At 44.6% G+C, this 7081-nt stretch overlaps 1 pseudogene across 1 annotated transcript; it reads right to left on the bottom strand.

The window, feature by feature from the left end:
* Positions 1 to 766: 766 nt before the first annotated feature.
* LOC148030073 (translocase of chloroplast 101, chloroplastic pseudogene) lies at positions 767 to 5990 on the bottom strand (annotated as a pseudogene). The gene is made up of 2 exons (XR_015692127.1): positions 5775 to 5990; positions 767 to 5606 (listed from the first exon to the last, which is right to left on the bottom strand). The product of XR_015692127.1 is annotated as a translocase of chloroplast 101, chloroplastic pseudogene (transcript).
* Positions 5991 to 7081: the final 1091 nt, after the last annotated feature.

Here is a 7081-nt window from a genome sequence, read left to right as displayed (position 1 = left end):
AATCTTGACTCTCACTCCCAAGATAATCTTGACCATAAAATAGGCCCAATGTACTCACACATGCAACATAATGTTACTTAGGGGTGGATCAATGACTATAGAGCACAACAAAAGGAAACATCTAATAAGCTTTCTCACAAAGAGTCATATGATGATTTTACATCTTTCGAGTAAGCATGAATGATTAAATGTGTCAAAATTTTGATACTTTAACAACAAAATTGTATCTAGATTGTAAGGTCCCTCCCCTACTTCTAAGATAATCCCAACCACAAGGTAGACCCCAATACTCAACTTTAACCATAATGTTACTCGAGCGGCTGCCACAATCCATCTTAGGCCAGTGAAGAGCTCCAAAGTATAATAAGGGTAATGAGGGAGGTAGCCCCAAGCAGATAACTATGTAAAGGAATTTTGTGCAAATGATTGCACTATCACAATAAAATATGACTTTAGATCTATGAAAATGACCCTTCAAGAATAAATATTCAACCCCCACCAAAAGAAAGAGACCACCCATCCTCGCACACAAGCTTATATATATAGCTTTGCCTTTCCACCATTTAGAATCTAAGGCACCTTCTTTCATACATACACGTCTGTAACCTGATCACAATGTTTTTATTGACAGTTTGTAGTCTCTCTAATCGTTGAAGGCACCATGTTCTTGTGACAGTTGTATCAAAAGCAACGGACATCCTTTACATGACAAATTGTCAACTAAAACATGAAAACAGGAAAGGGTTCCTATGAAATAAACTGGGCTTACAGATGGACCATAAAATTAGGTACACTACAACCAACATTTTTTAAATCATCATGTTTGGCAAATCACAGTAGCTTCTTGATACAGTTTACCACAGACAAAAAAACTCACATACATCTGCAACAGGCACATAAGAAAAAAGGGAATACCACTTGCTAAATTGGAAGACACAACTAAACCATATGTTGTGCCTTATGGACTCCAAAACCTGTCTAACTCTGTCTCAGATCTGGGACTTCTCTCCAGGACTTGTCTCCAGAACAAGCAGGAGATAAATAAAAGATCTTCTAAAGAACATCCCTCACTACAAAAAGATTTGCTGAAAAGCAGGGGCAGATTTCTTCTCAGCTGCTGAATGCACGTGGTTACAATGAACTACACGAAAAACTTGCAACGTTTTCACTGCATTGACTCACTAGGATTAAAAATTTTGCTACCCAAAGTGCGTAAAAGAGGAATCAGGCCAATTAGAGCCATTTGAAGTTGTTCAGAGCTACTTGCTCGAATGCTTATCTGACCAGCTCCCCTGTTGTTCAAATTGGCCCGCCCAATCAGCATGGTCTTCCCTAGCAGAAACTGTACCTGCAAATTGCCACCAATGGCAAGATCTCCATGCCAATCCATCACTGAAAGTCCAAGGGTAGAAAGGTTGCGGCCAATGGGATAATCCTTGTCTCTAAAAGTGGCCTCCAAGCTACCCCCATATGCAACATCTCCACGCCCAGTCAGGGCTCCACCATTGACTACCAACTTAAATCTCTTACCCACCATCAGCCGGTCTTCTAATTTCATCCCAGCTGCAATTGTATTGCCAAGCAGTGTCACTGCAAGCCCACAAGTGGTCTTATTCCGCTTGAAATTGTCAAATCTGGTTTCACTGCGCAAAGTGTAAGCCAGATCCTTCCCGACAGTCTGGATGTCAAGACCTGCCAGAGTGACTTTTCCCTCCCCAGTCTTAATAGAGGCTGCACATTCCATTTGCATGTTAGCCTCCTTCTTGTCCTTAGTTACTTGACCAGAAACTGAAGCAGGTATTTTTTTCTTGATTACAAATGACTTTTCGACATTGAGGCCATCATATCCACTATCATGATCCCAGCCATGAGTTTCCAAAACTGGGCGAACAAGCCACTGATTCGATGTATCAAGACAGCGATACCTGTAAGTAGGGTTATCAGAGTCAAAAGAAGGTGGCAATGCCATATCAGGCATTGGAACAGGTACTGCAGCTGAAGCATTTTCCTCTTCAAGAGATTCCTCTGCCAGTTGTGCTGCTTCCTTAGGAAGTGCTGCCAGCCTTCTCTTCATCTCCCTCCGTCTTATTCGTTCTTCCTTCAACTGTTTTTTCATGAATAGTCTCTCTCGGTATTCAACCTCTTCAAAATAAGCATTTTGCTGTTCCTTGTCCAGTAGCCCAAGTTCCTCCTTTGTCAGGCGCCTGAAAGGAGGCAAATCATCATATTCTTCTTCATCTTCTGAATCTACCTCTTCATCTGATGACTCAGACTCATCAATATCACCCATTTGCTCATCTGGAAATCTGAGTTGGGCACGGGATTGCAGTAAAGAGGAGAGTAAAAATGGCAGGGGTGGAGCACGGGTGCGTACCCCAAAAGGCTTCCCTGGAGTGTTATCTTGCAGTTTCAAAAGGGAGTTGGCTTCAGCAAGAATCTTAGAAGCAAAACAAAGCAGTAGCAACTGAGGTTTCCAAACTTGGCCATTTGGCAAAACTCGTTGACCTGCTCTATTGGTACGGCATGCAGAATGATTCTCCACTAAAGATACAGGATTCATGAGCCGCATATCTCCTGCAGCTTGACGAATGGTCTGCTGCACCACATGGGAGCGTTGGCCCACAAACATTTCATAGCTTACAGGCACTCCATTGGCACCATCAGGAGGTGCAGACGATGCATGAGTAAGAACAACTATAGCATTGAACCATATGGCAGCACCAAAAGTCTCAGTAATTGTACGAAGCAAGGGCAAGTCCCCATAATCTCGGCTGGGCATGTCTAAGCGGTCAAAGTAAAGAACAATATCAGGTGGTGACTTCTTGATGTACCTCTTGACAGATGCCATTATTTTCTCATTGCGCCGCTGATCAGCAAATGAATTAAGGAGACCAGGAGTGTCTATGACCCTTAGCTTGATGCCATGAACAGTCCCAGTAACTACTTGAACCTTCTTTGTTGCTGGAGTGTAAGCATCTGTCCCAGACTTTACTTCATCAAATAAAGTATTGATAGTTGCACTTTTACCAACCCCACTCTTTCCAAGAACCATAATGGTACATTCAAAATCTAGGTCATCTTGGCCAGCTGCCTCTTGTTCTTCAGCCAGCGCACTGGCCCGTTCAAAGCTAAACGCATCCACCCTGCCACTCGTTCGATCCCCTCGCAGTTGTTCTGCTAAACCCAGTCGATATAATACCTGTGCAACCACCACATTGTGTGCAGATTGACCTAGCCGGTGGGCCAAACGCAAAAATTTGACACGGATCATCTGCAGCTTCTTCCGGGCATCATCACTGCCCTCAGAAACTTCACTCATCGAGCGGTCTACCACACTTGATGCCGAAGGCTGAGGTGCAGATCCTCCACTGCTGCGCTGGACAGGCCGGGGACCATGCTCTAGAGAAGGTACTGAGCGCCCTAGGCCAGCAGGTCGAAGAGGGAGAGAAGGTCCTGCACCACCCAATGACCGTGTGTCAGTGGCAGGAGCTGAAGATTCCTTATTACTTACAGATGGGGAGCTTCCGCTCAAAGATCCCTCCTTTTCATCAGCATCATCTTTAGCTCCTACTTCAACATCTGTTGTAGCGCTTAGCTTCCCTATTTTTTGTTCCTCCTTGGAAGCACTTGCTTGATGAGGAGCTGGCTGTGTAGACTTAGAATCAGCTGGGATGTCCGCATCTTCAGGTTTTGAGGTACCTACAGGATGATCAGCTTCAGAAGATTCTGTATTACCCAAATAAGATGGCACGGAATCCGCTGCAGGCTCCTGTTGTCCAAGATCCACGTTAGCAGCCTCTGCTGAGCTATCTCCTTCATTCACCTGTACTTTTTTACCATCTGTAACATCAGCCATGGCTGAAGACGAAACCTCTAAACTCGGTTTACCATTATTGTCATCAATTACAGCAGATCCCATTTGACGTGATGAATCTTGATCATACCCTGAAAGTGCAACCAAATTGGGAGCTGAAGACTCCTGACTGCCAAGTGATTTAACTTGGGATATCAGACTTCTATTCAACTGATCCTGATCCTTCTTACCTGCATCTTCAGCTATTGGTTCACACTCTCTTATGTCATCTGAGTTTACTTGAGATGATTCAGTATCCAAGACAGCTGATGGAGATGCAGGTTCAGGGGCACCATTGTCCAGATTGCCTGTAACTTTGGAAGAGAGATCAGTTGACTCATAAGAATCACCTTGACCTTCTCCAGGTTTAATGTGAGAGGCCCTGGCATTTGCAGATGTATTATCCACTACAGGAATAGAAATATCTGGATAGGACAGGCTTCTGTTCATTTTTTCATCATCATCATCAATCCCTGGATCATTCTGCTTTTCTCCAACATGCTCATCAATGACTGTAGGGCTGTGCGAATAAGTGCCAGAGTTGGTTGTAGCAATATCAACGGCACCATTGTGATGTCCAATAGGGTGCAGGTGACTAGAAGCTTCACCACTTGCAGATGTATCCCTGGTCTCAGAACTCACAGATGTATCTCCAGGAGTGGCTGAGGAATCTTCAATATTCAGAGATGCAGCAGGATTATGGGAACTGGGTTCCTCCTTAGATGTCTTAGCAGTAGCGGCTGAGGAGTCTTCATCATCATTCACAGAAGCAGCCAGGAACTTTGGTTCCTCCTTATCTATATTGCCTTCTCCATCCTCCTCATTTTCATCATCATCTTTCACGTCTTGTCCACCTTCCTTGTCAGGAGTTACTGTAGCAACATAAGTATCTGCTTCACTTTTCCTTTCCTCGACATTCTCCCTATTCTGTTCTTTCTCCTTTTCATCCAGGCCAGACAGAGAACCAGGTGGACTCCCTGTATGGGAAATTAAGGGGTCTGAAAAGGAGCCGACAGGACTGTCAATGTCAATGGAAGAGGATGCAACCATGCGCTCAAGGGCACTGTCAAAGCTTTCAGCACTGGCAAGGCTGTCCTCGTCCTCTTCAGCATCTTCATCGTCATCTTCCTCATCTCTAAAAATTTCCTCATCCTCAACATCATCAGAAATGGGAGCTCGGATGGGCATGGGAGTTGAATACAACTGACTGCTAGTTTCTGGAGAATCTTGCATACTGCTTTGTGCCCCACCTGGCACAGAAATGTTCCCCATAGAAGCATTAGGTGTGACCTCATCATCAATGTCGTCAGAAACAGGAGCCCGGATGGCCATGGAACCAGAGCGCAAAATGCTGCTATTGGTAACACTTGCAGAATCCAGCACATCCTCCTGGCCTTTGGTGTCGCCATCTCCACTATCCACTGGCATTTCATCCCCTTTGTCCAGGTTGTCACTTGATCCTGATGCGGAGTCCGAAGGTGCAGATTCCTCTGCGGACAAGCCAAGAGTGGCCTCTGCCCCATGGGGAGAGGTATCCTCAACATCATCAGAGATGGGAGCTCGAATGCGCATGGAACCAGAATGCAATTCAGTGCCTTCTGCATTGCCGAGCCCTCCTGTGGGATCTAAAGCATTCTCTTCAATGGCAGCACGCACACGGGGACTGTCCATTAGGGTAGCGTCAGGCTTTCCAAAGGGGCTTTGACCTTGTGCGGACACTGGTATCCAGGGCTCCGGGACCGACACCAAAGACCTCCAGGGAGGAAGAAACAACAAGGATACTTTACCGCCTATTGGAAAGCTCGGCTATGGCAGCACATGCAACAATTCTACTACTACTGTCTTTTGAAATGAAAAAAGGAACCGCAGAAATGAAATTGGACAACAAATTGCCAGGGAGAGGGTGGGAGAGAGCTCTTACCACGGGTTATGCGGCCATGGCTGAGCCTGGATGCTGCGAGGAAACCCTTGTTAAGCCCTTCTGCGAAGAAGAGCCGAGCCTGAATACCTCACCTCGATCTTACCTTTGAAAATGAGAGAGAGAGAGAGAGAGAGAGAGAGGTATCTATACTCTCTCCCACACCATGTTATGGGTTTTGGGCTAGATTTGCATAATCATTCATGAATGAATGAATGAATGAATATACATTTGCGGTAGCAGACCCCTCCCCTTCCCCCCCCAAAGGGAAAAGGCCCCTCTTAACCTAACCATGGTCCGTTTTGACCTACGCACCCCTCAGCCCGCCACGTGGCCTTATCTCTTTTCCACCCCTCCCACCTTGTTGGGCCTCACTCAGCCTAGTGTAACCTTGGACAAAGTGCCAAGCTGATATTTTTTCGTTGGCCCTCCCCGCAACCTTAATCAATGGCCAACCTAATATTGTATTATATTTGCCATGGTCATGTGCAATTGACAACTCTCTTGGGCCCTCACCTTTTGAAAGTTTACTTTCTTCGTGAACTAAGGTTCAACTAAGGTTCACGGAACACACTCTTTATTGTCATGTAATACAAGACATCTAACAATAGAATAAGACAACGTGAATGAAATATAGAAGCATCTTTTATTCTTCATGTCAAGATTATCTTCTAGAAGCATGTTCTCTCCAATAAACCAGTGGCATTCTAGAGTCCTACCATTGCCTTTATGTAGTTGATTAGATATAATCATTATTGTTGTTACCGTCATCAAGGTTTAAGTCATTTGGTATATGTCTCTCAACTTGCTTAGCTTTTTTGGCATGAAACCTAATGCAAAGAACTAGCCACACTTTAGTACCGGTTGTAATTTAGGTATCCTAACAACCTTAAATTTGGCTTGGTCTCTCAACATAAAGTTGTTGGAACTATGATTTTTTGTTGTTTTGTGGTGGTGATTGGGGGGTAGGGGGTACTTTGGTGTGTGCTAGCAGGGCATAATAGTCGAAGCTAAACTAAAAAACTCAAGAAATATTATGTAAAAAGCCAAAGTGTATGGAGAAGTCATCCAACCTCTGCCTCCAGGTGGTAAGTCATCAAAATATAGAAAAGGCCGATCTTCTTTTCTAGCCTCTTGCATTCTCTCATTCTCTTGCACTCAAGTGGCTATTGATTGTTGTGGCAATTGTTTTTGCATGTTGTCAATCTTTATGCATCATCCCCACTTTGTCTTTGGTAGGTAAATTTGCGATAGCTTTCTTATTGGTGTCAAATTCATGAAGGGAAATTCGAGCAATTCTCTAGGTTCAC

This window comes from Lygodium microphyllum, chromosome 10 (genome assembly GCF_053477565.2).
Source record: "Lygodium microphyllum isolate KBCC chromosome 10, Lygodium_microphyllum_v1.1.10, whole genome shotgun sequence".
Classification (NCBI taxonomy): domain Eukaryota; kingdom Viridiplantae; phylum Streptophyta; class Polypodiopsida; order Schizaeales; family Lygodiaceae; genus Lygodium; species Lygodium microphyllum.
Note: the sequence above shows the minus strand (reverse complement) of the source record. Positions and strands in the feature narration are given on the sequence as shown.